Source organism: Halichoerus grypus, chromosome 8, assembly GCF_964656455.1.
Source record: "Halichoerus grypus chromosome 8, mHalGry1.hap1.1, whole genome shotgun sequence".
In the NCBI taxonomy this organism is placed as follows: Eukaryota; Metazoa; Chordata; class Mammalia; order Carnivora; family Phocidae; genus Halichoerus; species Halichoerus grypus.
The window spans coordinates 62328403-62342887 of NC_135719.1; the positions used below are offsets into that span (position 1 = coordinate 62328403).

General features: G+C 37.5%; 1 protein-coding gene and 1 pseudogene across 11 annotated transcripts in view; both read left to right on the forward strand.

Annotated features, from left to right (window-relative positions):
- Window positions 1-14485, forward strand: part of GABPB1 (GA binding protein transcription factor subunit beta 1) — a 63434-nt gene that overhangs the window by 13859 nt on the left and 35090 nt on the right. Inside the window, exon 1 of one of the 11 annotated variants that reach the window (XM_078079366.1) lies at window positions 1913-2177. The exons of the other annotated variants lie outside the window; for them this stretch is intronic. The gene's annotated coding sequence lies outside the window, so the exon portion shown is untranslated. Of the gene's footprint in view, window positions 1-1912; window positions 2178-14485 lie in introns of those variants that run through there. 11 annotated transcript variants of the gene reach the window in all.
- On the forward strand, window positions 5117-5549 carry LOC144382759 (small ribosomal subunit protein uS8 pseudogene; annotated as a pseudogene).

A 14485-nucleotide genomic window follows, 5' to 3' on the forward strand; every position in this document is an offset into this window, starting at 1 on the left:
CTCCCTGCTCAGTGGGGAGTCTGCTTCTCCGTCTCCCTCTGCCCCTCCTCCCCATGTGCGTGGTCTCCCTCTCTCTCTCAAATAAAAAATATAGTCATCAATAAATATTTTTTATCCCAGATCACAGCCATTTATAGTCTAGGTTTTATGGAGAACAGCTTTGTAATGATGTCATAATTTTACAGTTAAATAGGGACATTGGTATACACAGAATGTAGATAGAGAAATAAAGAGTGTATATCTGATAAATACATAGCTTATGTGGGGATCAGGAACTTAATTTATTAGCATGGTTCCAATTTAATTACATCTTTTGGTACCTGAAATTCAAAGAAATAAAAATAGCTTTGTATGAGGATGTGATCTTTAGAGTAGCTGAGATTATACTGTAATATTTAAAACAATATTAAAACTGGTTTAGAGAAGTTTATAGTAGAGCATGAAAATTATTTTTTCATATATACTCGTCACTGTATATTATACAAGACAAGGAAGTTTAACATAATGGAGGAGTCCCAGCATTCTGGGTGCTGCCTAAAATAAGCTCTTGCTATATAGTTTGGGATTTAAAATTTATTTGAATGAGTTTTATTTCAGAATCTGATTTTGAGGCCTTAATGTATCCATACAACTTTTACCTGATTTTTATTTGGCTAGAGTAAAAAAAAAAAAAGAAGAAGAAAAAAGGAGGGGAGCACAGATAAAGCACATACATGCCAGGACTTGCAGGTGAATTTAGTAAATCTTTTCTAGGTTTATGTTAATAAGGATTTGGGTGTGGAATAGCAATAAAATAAAGCTGTTAAGTAATTCTTGCTGGAGATTTAAAATTTTAACCGTTTCATATCTGAAGAAAAGACATTTTGCTGGCAGTAGCTTTCTTTTAAAAATTATAATTTATATATATAATCCTGTAACAGTTGGAGATGGTCTTGCTTTAGTGAGGGTGAAACTGTTTTGTCACCTCCAACCTATGCTTACCCATTTACCCACTGTCTTTCTCAGTACTGCAGTCCTCCGGTGCTTTGGGAAACATAATTTGAGAAATGCTGGTTTGGGGTGGGCTATAGTTTGGACTTAGATAGATTTTTACCTCTTGTGTATCTTTGTTGTGTCCAGTTGAGTGAAAGGATGGTATATAAATTAACTTTAAGAAGCGTTAGTGGTTCTCAGTCAGGGATATTTTACCCCTAGGGGACATTCAGCAATATCTAGAGACATTTTTTTTTGATGTCATAAAATGGGGGACAGGATGGTGCCACTGGCATCTAATGGGTGGAGACCAGGGATGCTGCCAATATCCTACAATGCATAGAAAAATCTCCTATAACAAAGAATTGTCAGGCCCGATATGTCAGTAGTACTGAAGTAGAGAAATCTTTAGTTTGTTGAATACCAACTATGTGTGCAACACTGTTATAAAGTACTTATGGGTGTGAATGGCACTAAAAGAAAACCTTGTCCATACCTATAAGAAACTTATAATCTAGCTAAGGCATCTCAAACTTAGGTCTGTGACTAAACTCTTTACACCTGACCTACCATATCCCACTTTGCCATCTTAATTTTGGCACTTTTTACCAAGTTATTCAGGCCAAAAACCTGGATGTCATTTCTGACCCCTCTTTTTCTTGTACCCTGATATCTAATACATGAGGAAGTTCTGTTAGCTCAACTTCAAAATAGATGTTACATCTGGGTAATGGTGGGCTAGAGTATTTAGACCAGTCTCTTTTTGAAAAGAATTGCAAATGCTGGATAAGATCTATAAACACCACCTTAAGAGTTTTGAAGAACTGGAAAGATAAGGGAATCTGGTAAGCCAAATTCTGGAAGAAAGCCTAAACCAAGAGAGGTTAGCAGAATATCTGGAGAACTGAAGCCACTGTTGGCCTGAGTATGTTTGCAGATTTTAAGAAATTTAGGTTTCTTTTCATTACACTTGTGGGGAAAGGTGGACAGAAACCAAGATTCAAAGTCTACCCAACATGTGGACATGTGTCTATACCTGTGGGAGAAGGATAAATCAGAGCTAATCCCTGTTCCCCTTTCATTGCTTACTTTCCAGCCAAATATCAAGGGACTTCAAGGCAAGTCGTCTTGGCACTGAGCAGAGCAGGAAAAAAAAAAGAGAAAAGAAATAAGTCTCTATAAAGTTGTGGCCATAGCCTAGCAAGGTAAGGGAAATTTAAACCATGACTTAATTTAGGGCAGTCCCTGATTTGTCGTGTCCCGTAGGTGCTTGGCAGAAGCAAATGCAAATGTTCCCTGGAAGAACACTTCTTCATTTTAGACGTCTCTACAAATAATTTTTTTAAGGACACTGACCAGCACATAGTCAAAGATAAGCTGGCATACAAGGAGACAAAGGAAACATGAACAGAAACAACAGCAGAAACAGATATTCATAGGCATCATATATTAGAATTAAAAGATACATGATAAAACAACCATGCTTACTGTATTCACAGAAATAAATGGCAAATTCGAAGACAGGAAACATGAAACTACAAAATAAAAAAGTGGCATCATAGATTTGAAAATACCAAACCCAACTGCTGGAAATAAAAAAAATATGATAACTGGATTAAAAACTTAACGATGCAATTTACAGCAGATTGCACATCAGAAGAATTAGTGAACTGGAATATAGATCAGACAGAATTATCCAGGATGTAATTTAGAGGCAAAAAGATAGAAAATATAAGTGACAGTGTAAGAGATATGGAGGATAGAGTAAGAATGTCTTAATTGGAATTCCAGAAGAAGAGGAGAGAGAAAAGGGGCATTTAAAGACATGATGGCTGATATTTTCCAGAACCAACAAAAGATATCAAACCAGGATACAAGAATTCTGGTGAATCCTAAGGATAAAAATAAATCCATACCTAGACACATCATGAAGAAATTGCAAAAAACAGTGACATAGAGAAAAATCTTAAAAGTATCTGGAGAAAAAGAAGATAACCACCAAAGGAGTGAGAATTAGACAAACGTGGTGACTTTTCAATAGGAGCAATGGAAGTCAAAAGATCGTAAAAATGATGCCTGCAATATGAAATGAAAAAAACCTTGCCAACCTAGAATTTTATATCCAGTGAAAATATCTTTTAAAAATGATGGTGAAATAAAGATATTTTGGAGAAAAACAGTTGTCACCAGCATCTCACTCGTTAAAGATAATTTAAACCAACACTGTTCAGTAGAAGTTTCTGTGATGATGGAAATTTCTTTATCTGTGCTGTCCAATATTGTAGTCATAAGCCACATAGGGCTGTTGAGCAGTTGAAATGTGGCTAGTGTGATTGAGATACTGAAGTTTTAATTTTAAATAACCAATGCACCGTATTAGTGCAGTTCTGTAGGATATACTTTGGGAAGAATGAAATTGATTACCACATGGAAGGAAAGAAATGTATGAAGGGCTGAAAAGTAAAGAAAGTAATACATATTTGGAAAATGAAAGTGAATCTTGACTGCATATAATAGTAAGACTCTCCAATGGATTAAAAGACAAGGCAATAGCAGAAGAGGAATAAGTGGGGGTCTAGGTTTTAAGGTCTTTGTATTGTCTAGAAGGAGGGTAAGTTTAAAAAAACCCTTTGTAGGGCGCCTGGGTGGCTCAGTCATTGGACGTCTGCCTTCGGCTCAGGTCATGATCTCAGGGTCCTGGGATCGAGCCCCACATCGGGCTCCTTGCTTGGTGGGAAGCCTGCTTCTCCTTTTCCCACTCCCCTTGCTTGTTTTCCCTCTCTCGCTGTCTCTCTCTCTGTCAAATAAATAAAATCTTTAAAAAAATTAAATAAAAAAACCCTTTGTATGGAAAACTTTAAATATGTAAAAGCAAAGAAGAGTATAATGAACTCCCATGTATTCATTACCCGGTTTCAACAATGATCAACTCAAGACTACAATGGTTTCTTACATATTCCTCATTATTTTAAAACAGATCTCAAGTATCAATTATTTAATCCATAAATATATTGTTTTTATCTCTAAAAATATATAAGCTTAAACTGTAATTATTATATCCAGAAAAAAATAAACATAATTCCTTAATATCACTACATATTTAGGCAGCATTCACTTTCCTTAATTATCTGCAAAATGACTTTTTTTTTTTTTTAAATAAATGCAACATTCACCTTTATTGAAATGTCTTATGGAACCAAAAAAGGGAAGTACTGAACATCTAACAGCTGGGAACTTTCTCAAGTATTTCCTTAACTATCCAAAATGGTTTTTTTTTTTATTATGTTAATCACCATATATTACATCATTAGTTTTTGATGTCAAAATGTTTTTTTTTTTAACATTTTTTTTTTTTTAAGGCAGTTTTAGGTTCACAGCAAACTTGAGGAGAAAGCACAGAGATTTCCCATACACCATCTGCCCCCCCCATACATGCATAACCTCTCCCATTATCAGTATCCTCCACCAGAGTGGTACATTTGTTACAATTGATGAACCTACACTGGCACATTGTAATCACCCAAAGTCTGTAGTTTACAGTATGATTCATTATTGGTGTACATTCTCTGAGTTTGGGCAAATACATGATGACATGTGTCCATCATTATGGTATCATACCAAATATTTTCACTGCCCTAAAGAAAGTTTTTAAAAAATTTACATTTAGTTTCTTCAAATTGGAATCCAGACAGGGTCCACACATTGTCATTGGTTGATGCTTGCTTAGTCTTTTAAAACAAGATTTTCATTAACTTTGGACTTTAATGCATGGTGTAATTTCTAGGGAACATCTACAAGAACAAAAATAGAGAATATAACTTCCAAATCAGTAAAAGAAATAGATAAAATGTTAAAAAAGAATCAGTCCAAAAGAAGGCAAGAGAGAAAAGAACCTGAACAAGTAACGAATAGAGAGCACAAAATTAGATGCTAGATTTAAGCTTAGATATATAATAATTAAAAGTAAAAAGTCTAAATGATTATGTACGTATCATCCTAGCCTAAGGCACTATCAGCTCTTGCCTGGAATAATTTCCCAACTAGTATTCCTGCCTCAATTCTTGCTTTTCTCTATGGACTACCCATATAAAACAGGAGTAGTTTTTAAAAAATATAAATCAGATCTTTCTACCATCTTTCCATAATGGTGCACATGAATGTCCTGGCAGATTCTCTCAAGAGCATTAACAATGCCAAAAAGAGAGGCAAACACCAGGTTCTTATTAGGCCATACCCCCAAGTCATGTCTGGTTTCTAACTGTGATGATGAAGCATGGTTACATGGGCGAATTTGAAATCATTGATGATGACAGAGCTGGGAAAATTGTTGTGAGCCTCATGGGTGGGTTAAACAAGTGTGGAGTGATCAGCCCCAGATTTGATGTGCAACTCAAAGATCTAGAAAAATGACAGAATAATCTGCTCCTATCCTGCCAGTGTGGTTTCATTGTACTAAGCTGGCATCATGGACCACAAAGAAGCAAGACAAAAACATGCAGGTCGGAAAATCCTGGGATTCTTTTTCTAGGGATGTAATACATATGTGCAAATAAAATGCCTCAATGGACAAAATATACATACACACACACACACACACACATATAACATATAAATCATATCACAACACTCTCCTGTTTAAAACGTTCCAGCAACTTCCTAGTAAATGAAATCCATACTTCTTACCAGTGCCAAAAGCCCTATGTAATGTGATTGCATATCCTGCTCTCCTTTTTCCCTCTAGCCCAGGGCCTTATACTTGCTGTTCCATCTCCCTGGATCACCAGGAACAGTCAGAATTCTTAGTTCTTAAAAAAAAGGGGGGGTGCTTAATTCTAAAAACTGGGAACCACGTCTGGTTAATTTAGCAGAAAAGGAATTGTCACAGAAGAAACCACTACCACTACTGTCATTGGAATCTGCTTCCACTCTTGCCATAATGGATTCTGTATACTTCCTGCTTTTTTATGCAGTATCTTCTAAGTTAAAGTCCATCATGGATGCTTTGTTGGAAGGAGGTCATAAGACTGTACCCTAGCTGCATGGGAGGCTGGGAAAGCAAATACTTAGCTTCACTAGTAGGTGGAGGTTCTGGTTTCTTTCAGGACTCATCAGAGGGGAATTCCCTGGGCATATGAAGATGTTCTGATGCTGAGCAGCCAAAAGAGTGACCTGTCCTTCATGACGCTTTTCTTTGGAATCCTACCTTGCTCTCCTTTCTCTCTTAATTCACGTTTCTACTCAAATGTCTCTCCTCAAAGAGGCCTTTCCCTAGACTTTGTCTAAAATGGCAATTCCCCATCTCTAATCCAGTATTCTCTTTTATTAACCTGCCTTACATTTTCTTCATAGCATTTATCCTTACCAGTACTACTATTATTGATTGATTGATTGCTATGCTCCCCCCAAGAACACAAGCTCTGTGAGGGTAGGGACTTCTTTTTGTTCACTTTCTGTTGGCACATATATGCTCAGTAAACATTTGTTTAATGAATGAAGGGGAAACACAGATTATGGTATAAATCCCTGAGAAAATTTAAAGGGAAGCATTATAGAGGAATTAGCTCATTTAAGGAAGGCTTATTGGAGAAGAGTAATTTTTGAAATGGGCTTTGATTAAAGTATCAGATTTGGAGAGAAGATATGTAGCCATCTAAACTGGGCAAATAGTACGAGGGAAGAAGGTATTGGGTCTGGAATAAGGTGAGCACATATCGAATAAGGAAGAATTGTTTAAAATCTGATGGCTGGGGCGCCTGGGTGGCTCAGTCATTAAGTGTCTGCCTTCGGCTCAGGTCATGATCCCAGGGTCCTGGGATCGAGCCCCGCATCGGGCTCCCTGCTCGGCGGGAAGCCTGCTTCTCCCTCTCTGACTCCCCCTGCTTGTGTTCCCTCTCTTGCTGTGTCTCTCTCTGTCAAATGGATAAATAAAATCTTAAAAAATAAAAAAATAAAAAAAATAAAATCTGATGGCTGTTGGGTCCTTTATGAAGTGGGAGTTGAGAAAAATGGATGAGGTGAAGGTGCAAGGTTGGAGCAGTTGATAGAGGGCCTTGAACTGTAAGGTGGTCTTTTGACTTGATTGCTAGAGAGTAAAAGATTACTAGTGTTTTTTTTTTTTTTTTTAAATTAAAAATAGACTGGTATTTTCTCATAGTACTCTACAGGTATAAAACAGAATGAGGTAAATCTCTATGGAGAATTTTCCAGGATATATATTAAATGGAAAAAAAAAGTACAGAACAGTGTATGTAGTATGCTCTTTTGGTGTAAGAAGTGTGTGCATGGGAGTAAGAATACATACACCAATTTGTTTCTGTTGCAGAAAGAAAAACTGAGAAGACAGACCAGAAACTAATAAAATGGTTACCTTGTGGTGGGGGGAGAGGGTGAGTAGGAAAGGTGTGAAGGAAACAGGAATGGGAGTGAGATTTCTGAGTTTATTTAGTTTTGACTTTTGAATTATGTAAATATTTCACACATCAAAAATTGTAATGAAATGAAAATAAAAATCTCTAAAATTGAGAACAAACTTAAACAAATGATCCTATGTGTATATCAAAATAGTTACTTAAATACGTGGAGGAAAACACAATTTCAAGTGACTTTTGAGCTCAATATCAAATGGCATATATGCTAAGGACAAAAAGAACTAAAAGAAATCTTAAACTTCATTCGTTTTATTGCTAGTTGTAATATTGGTATTTTTATTTTGATATCATTTGGTACCTGTTGTTGGTTAAAGCCAGTAAGTTTTTATGCTTATATGTTAGAAACCGATAGAAATACAAGTATAAAATCAAAGAAGCTAAGCAAAAAGAATATTTATAATGATGAACTTGAATTATAGATGTCAGTTTGAATTCAGGATTTAATATATATATTAATTCCATCCAAATATATATATTTCTTTCTTAGCTCTGTACACTGAAAGGATCTAGAAGCAGTATGTTACTTTGGTAGATGTATTTGTATTACCCCAATTTTGGTCTTTCAGTACTTTCATTTAGAATCCAGGGCTCCTTGAAGAAATGACTGATTGCAGGACTGGGGCAGGGAACATACCTAGTGAACCTGGAACATCTTGTGTCAGAAGCAAGAAAGCTTTCACAGACCCAACTAAAGCCTACCTGAAGAGGCTCTTGTTGGCCGAAATTGGGACAGTTTGAACATAAAAGAGAATAAGGAGAGCAATTTGAAACCATATATAACAACAATAAAAAAACCAGACAAATGGAGATGGCTGTTACACCTATCCTTTACTCTGAAAATTGGTAATTTAACATTTGAACTGCTTTTTTAGTAGAAATGTATTACAGTTAGTGAGGAATGCCAGATAATAAATATAGAAAGAATTATAGAATTAGAAAGTCACAATTTGTTACATCCTTTTATGAAATATTTGACTTGGGCCAGGATCATTAATGGATGCTAAAATTGTTAGGCAAAAGGTTCATTGGGAATTGGATATTTGCATGGTGTCAAAGTACTCCACAGAGTACTAGTTGGTCTCAGAGCAATAAAACTTTACAGTGGAAGGATCAGGCGATTACCAGCCTAGTTATTAATCCTAGTATCACTAAAAATGAACCAAAAAAAAATACGTGCTTCCTGATGGGATTCAGTATCAAGTATAGTGCATCAACTGAAGGTTCTTTGTGCCAAATTTAAAATCTGAATTTAGTCAAACTTTTCAGACTGACTTTCAGTTTATAAGAGATACGGGAGATGAAAGAAATTAAGTACTACCTTGGATGAAGCAACCAGAAAAATACAGAATGTGAGATACAGATGAACTGGCCATTTAATGTCATGGGAAAGGAAAACAAGGGTGGGTGTGGGGGGAAGGGAAGCTGTCCTAGAATATAATTAATCTAGAGATATAACAACCAAATGCAGCATGTGCCAGCTGTAAAGTACATTTTTTTTTAGAAAGGAGTAGGATGAAGCAAGATGGCCAACTTTTAATTTAGAATGTGGGTGATGGGCATATGGGTGTATGTGTTTGTGTATACACACATATATTCATTTATATGCATACACATACACTTTTCTATATTTGAAAGATTTTATAATAAAAACTTAATATTTTTCTGTTGATGGACACTTAGGTTTCTTTTTTTTTTTTTCTATTACAAATAATGTTTCTGTAAACGTTTCTATATGTGTTTCCTCTCTTTGTGTGTGTGTTAAGGAGATACGGCAGCTTCCTAGTAGTGGAATTCCTGGATCAAAGGGTAGGCATACTTCAGCTCCACTAGATACTGGTAAATTGTTCTTCAAATGGTTGTACTGAGGAGGATTTTAGAAAAGGGAATTATGAGATATATGTCTTCTCTACTAGGTGATGAATTCTTTGAGGGTAGGGACCATGTAGAGATTCATACAGAAATGTTTGAGTTGAATGAAAGTGTATTGTAGTGGGATTGCCTGGCAGTAGAATGGAGGAATTAGAGTTAGGTCAGCCAAAAGGCTATTGTGATGTTTAAGATATGAGGCAATGAATGTGTAAGACTAGAGGTAGTGGAGAGGAAGGGATGAATATGAGAAGGTTTGGAGAGAAAGGATCAAAGTGTATGTGTTCTTATTGTTGGGGAGGATATTGATGATTCACTGTTATGGCTTATAACACCCCGTAGTTTGTTGGCTTCATTTTATAGTAAGTAAGTAAGTTATGCTTCCCTATTAAGTCAAAACCATCTACTGGCCTAGTTCCAGCAGAGTTCTAGCCTTGTCTTCATCTTCTGCTTGTATTCTTTTTAAGCCTCAGTCTCTTCCTGGGATAAATCTGTGTGATTAGAAGAGAATAGTCGTTGATTGGGGTAAAGGTGCAGTGGGTTGCAAAGAAGAGAAGAATTTATGTAGTAGTATGGGTAGGATTTATGGGTAACTTCATCACCAAGTGAGTTTTTGAAGTCTTCCAAGGACAAAAGATATCTTCCTATAGTTTTTAAAGGGAAAGTCTATCTAGTATTATAACAGGGATAATTCATCAGATGCAGTTTTTCTTAGAGAATGTCCGATATCTTATTTTCAAATGTTGCAACTTTTTGTAAATTCTAAAGTTGGTGCCTTCAAGAAGTTTTTGTTTGTTTGTTTTTTAAAGATTTTATTTATTTATTTGACAGAGAGAGCACAAGCAAGGGGAGTGGCAGGCAGAGGGAGAGGGAGAAGCAGCCTTCCCGCAGAGCAGGGAGCCCTATGTGGGGCTTGATCCCAGGATGCTGGGACCATGACCTGAGCTGAAGGCAGATGCTTAACCGACTGAGCCACCCAGGTGCCCCAAGAAGTTTTGATTAATGGTTCTAGAATAGCTCTGTCCAACGGAAATATAATGTGAGCTGCATATTTAAAGTTTTATAGTAGCCACACTTAAAAAAATTAATTTTAATAACATTTAAGCCCATATATCCAAAATACTACCATTTTAACATGTAATTGATATCAAAGTTATTAATGAGATATTTTACATTCTTTTTTGATACTGGTGTGTTACACTTAAAGCATGGCTCCATTTGGACTGGCCACATTTCAGTGCCTAATAGCATTATGGCTAGTGGCTACTGTATTGGACAGCTTAGTTCTAGAACATACTCAGTTGAAACCTTTGAATTCAGTTTGGTACTGATTTGACCCACAGTCACTGAGGGTGGCCATGAGCTGATCTTGCTTCATAGACCTGTTGCTGGTTATTAGATAAATTCTGGCTTCCTGTCCACATTTTTTATACTAATGTGCATGTGCAAGAGTGATTTTGAGGGTCCCAGACAAAGCCATTATCCAGATTTACTGATTATGTTCACAATTTTCCCTTTTGCCTCAGAAAACATAGAACTGACCTCAGATTTTTTTGGATCAACTCTGTCAATTTGAGTTGCTGCCAGTAAAAAGAATATTCAGGCAAGTTCCAATCTCATTCATTTGTAAGGCCTTTAGTTACAGCAAGGCTGCTAGGAATTCAGCGAGCATTTTATTAATTGTGACATTTCCTAGAATTTGTGAAGCTGTCAGCTTAATTTTCATTTAAAAAGTCAAATGTTATATGACTGGTGGTTATCCCAAGTATTTCTGGAGTTTCTGCTGTGTGTCTAATGTTTATTTATTCAATCAGTGTTTGTTGAGCCATTTACCAGGCCCCATAGTTCAGGCACAGTGACAACACGTAGCCAAGTAAACAGGCACATGTAGTGTGGTCTGATAAGTGCCAAGGTAGAGAGAAACTTAAGATGCTAGAAGAATACACAGGAAGGACACTTCATTTAATTTGGGGGGGGGGGGCGGGGATCAGGGAAGGCTTCTCTGAGGAGATAAGCTGAACTCTGAAGGGCAGGTAGGAATAAATATGGCAAAAGTGGGCATGGAGAGCAGAACATTCTTCCTGGCAGAGGGAATGTTTTGTATAGATGCCCAAAGGTGAGAAAAAGGGCTGAGTATGGCACATTGTCTGGAGTATAGAGTTTAGTGTGAGAGGTGGTGAGTGGTATAAATGGGGAGACGGTAACAGATGCCAAATGTGAAAGGCCTTGAATCTAATGGCAAAGAGTTCGACTTTATCCGAGGTAACTGACAAGAGGCATGATTTCTGTTTAAGAATGACTAAGAAGTTTAGTAGTAGAATGGAGAATAGATTAGAGGAAGGCAAGACAGGCACAGATACTAGTTTAGAGGTGCTCTAGGAGAGAAAGGATGGAGGCATGAACAAAGTTTGTGGCAGAGAAGAAAAGACTGTCAACATTTATTTATTTATTTAAAAGATTTTATTTATTTATTCATGAGAGACAGAGAGGCAGAGGCAGAAGCAGGATCCCCGTGGAGCAGGGAGTCCAACACAAGGCTGGATCCCAGCACTCCAGGATCACGACCTGAGCTGAAGGCAGAGCCTTAACCGATTGAGCCACCCAGGTGCCCCTATTTATTTATTTTTGAGAGACAGAGAGAGAGAGAGGGAGGGGGGGAGAGAGAGAGAGAGAGAGTTCGAGCGTGCACAAGCAGTGGGGGAGGGGCAGTGGGCGAGGGAGAAGCAGACTCCCTGTTGAGCAGGGAGCTCGATGCAGAGCTTGATGTGGGGCTTGATCTCAGGATCTTGGGATCATGACCTGAGCCAAAGGCAGACACTTAACCGACTGAGCCACCTAGGCGCCCGCAACATATATTTATTGAAGACCTACTCTCTATCACTGGAAAGAGGTAGAAGGATTTAAGAGACATTTAGGAGGTAAAAGTGACAGGTCTTGACTGATTGGAATCGAGGTGGGTGGAAGAAGGGGTCCAGGATGATTCCAAAGTTTCTGAACTATGGAACAAGCCACTACTTGGACAATTTGACTTTTGAAGTGCCTTGGCATCTACTGATGGAGGTATCTATCCAGTTGAATATTAGGGTCTAGTGCTTAGAGGGAGGCCTGGACTGAGATAGATTTGGAAGTCATCAGGTAATCATGGCTAAGAAAGATAAACTTGCTAGAAGAGAGAATGTAGGGAAAGAAAAAGAGGGCTGAAAGATGAAACACTGAGGGACCGCCAGTATTTAAGGGGAAGAGAAAAGGGATCCAGTTGAAAGACACATAAGCTACCATTCTTGCCTCCAAGCATTTTAGAATTTAAGTAAGACACATAAATATGAATCATTTGGTGACCATTGCAAATCAGAGTCTAATTTGGTGCCAAGTTTCATTGTACCACCTCTTGTATTTTATGTGAAATGAAGTTAGGTATGTAGAGATAGTGGTTAGTGTTTAGGCCAGGGAGCAGCATTGGTAGTGCATGCATTCAGTGGGGACATCTAGCCACTAGGAGGACTCAGACCATGGGGTATAGCATAGTGATTGTGACTTTGGACCCTGGAGCCAGACAGCCTTGGTTCAGATCTCCACTAGCAGTATGACCTTGGGCAGTGTAACCTTCTGTGCCTCAGTTTTCTCAACTGTACAATGATGATGATAATAATTCTGCCTTGATGGTGTTGTGAGATTGAATGAGTTAGTATGTGGAGATTCTTAGACTGTATCTGGCACAGTCTTTCTCTTGTTCTTTGCTGTCTCTCTGTGTACATACATACATACACACACACACACACACACACACACACACACACAGCTGTGTTATACCCTACTATGTTATACCCACTATTGTGTATCGTAGTGTTATATAAATGTTAGGAATTACCATAATTTAATAATTGATGAGTCAAATGAGGGCTCATGTTTTGGACAGTATAGGTAGGACCCAGAGAAGGAAAAGTTTCCCAGAGAAGGAATGTTCCCTCTATGATAAACTTAATGTGAAAGCAGATGGTTTTAAGCAGGCTTTCACTGGTAAAGTGGGTGAAAAGGTGATATGAGAATCCCCATTCCCCCTGATTCCCAGTTGGAGGCAAAGAATGTCCTTTTAATAGAAAGCTTTAAAGATGTTAAAACAGTTGTGTGTGGTGCTCTCCCTGTGTGGTAGTGGGATTTCCTCAGGTCACGTTTTCTTAAAGTTATTTGAAAGGAAGTGTTTCATCAGCTTTGTGTGTATGAGTTCATTGGATCCTTGGCCTTGACTTTGGGAAGATCTAGATCTGGAATCAAGGTTCTGGCTTTGGGGATTGGGGATCTTGTGGAGAAGCAGTCATTGTATATCGATGGTGGGAGTGTAAATTGGTATAATCTTTTGGTAGATAATTTGGTAGTGTCTGTCACAATTAAACTGTGATTTTAAAAATCTAGCAATTATACTTCTTAGAATAATTTTCATAAAAGTGCTAACCCAAGTGTATAGGTGTGTTGTAGCACTATTTGTAAAGATAAAGATAAAGGGATTGAATAATTAATGTACTCATACTCCATATGTTTCCTATTTCTATAGTGTAATAGTTTCCTATTTGCTGTAACAAATTGCCACAGATTTAGTGCCTTAAAACAACACAAATTTATTATTTTACAGTTATGGTGGTCAGAAAACTCAAAATCAAGATTTTAGCAGGGTTGTATTCCTTTTGGAGGTTCCAGGGAAGAATCTGTTTTCTTTCCTTTTCTAGTTTTTCAAGGTTGCCTGCATTTCTTGGCTGGTGCAGTACCCACTCCCCTAGCCCCCACCTTCAAGCTAGCAACTATAGGAACTTCAAATCTCTCTCTCTCTCCCTCCTCTGATCTCTGCCTCCTTCTCTCTGACCCTCACCCTCCTACATCTTCCTTATAAGGACCCTTGTGATTACATTAGGCCCATCTAGATTATCCAGGATCTTCCTATCTCAGGATCCTTAATTTAATCACACCTGGAAAGCATTTTTGCCACATAAGCTAACATTCACAGATTCCGGGAATTAAGATCTAGACATCTTTGGGGGGCCATTATTCAGCCTACCATAGTTCGTGATACTGTGTAGGTAGTAAAAAGTATGTTTTTACGTGTGCACTTAGAAAGATGTCACTGATAAAACAAGGGGATCCCTGTTAAGTGAAAAGAAGCAAGTTGCAAAACCATTATAATATGATCCCTTCTTGTGTTTTTTATTTATTTGAAAAGAAGCATTGTG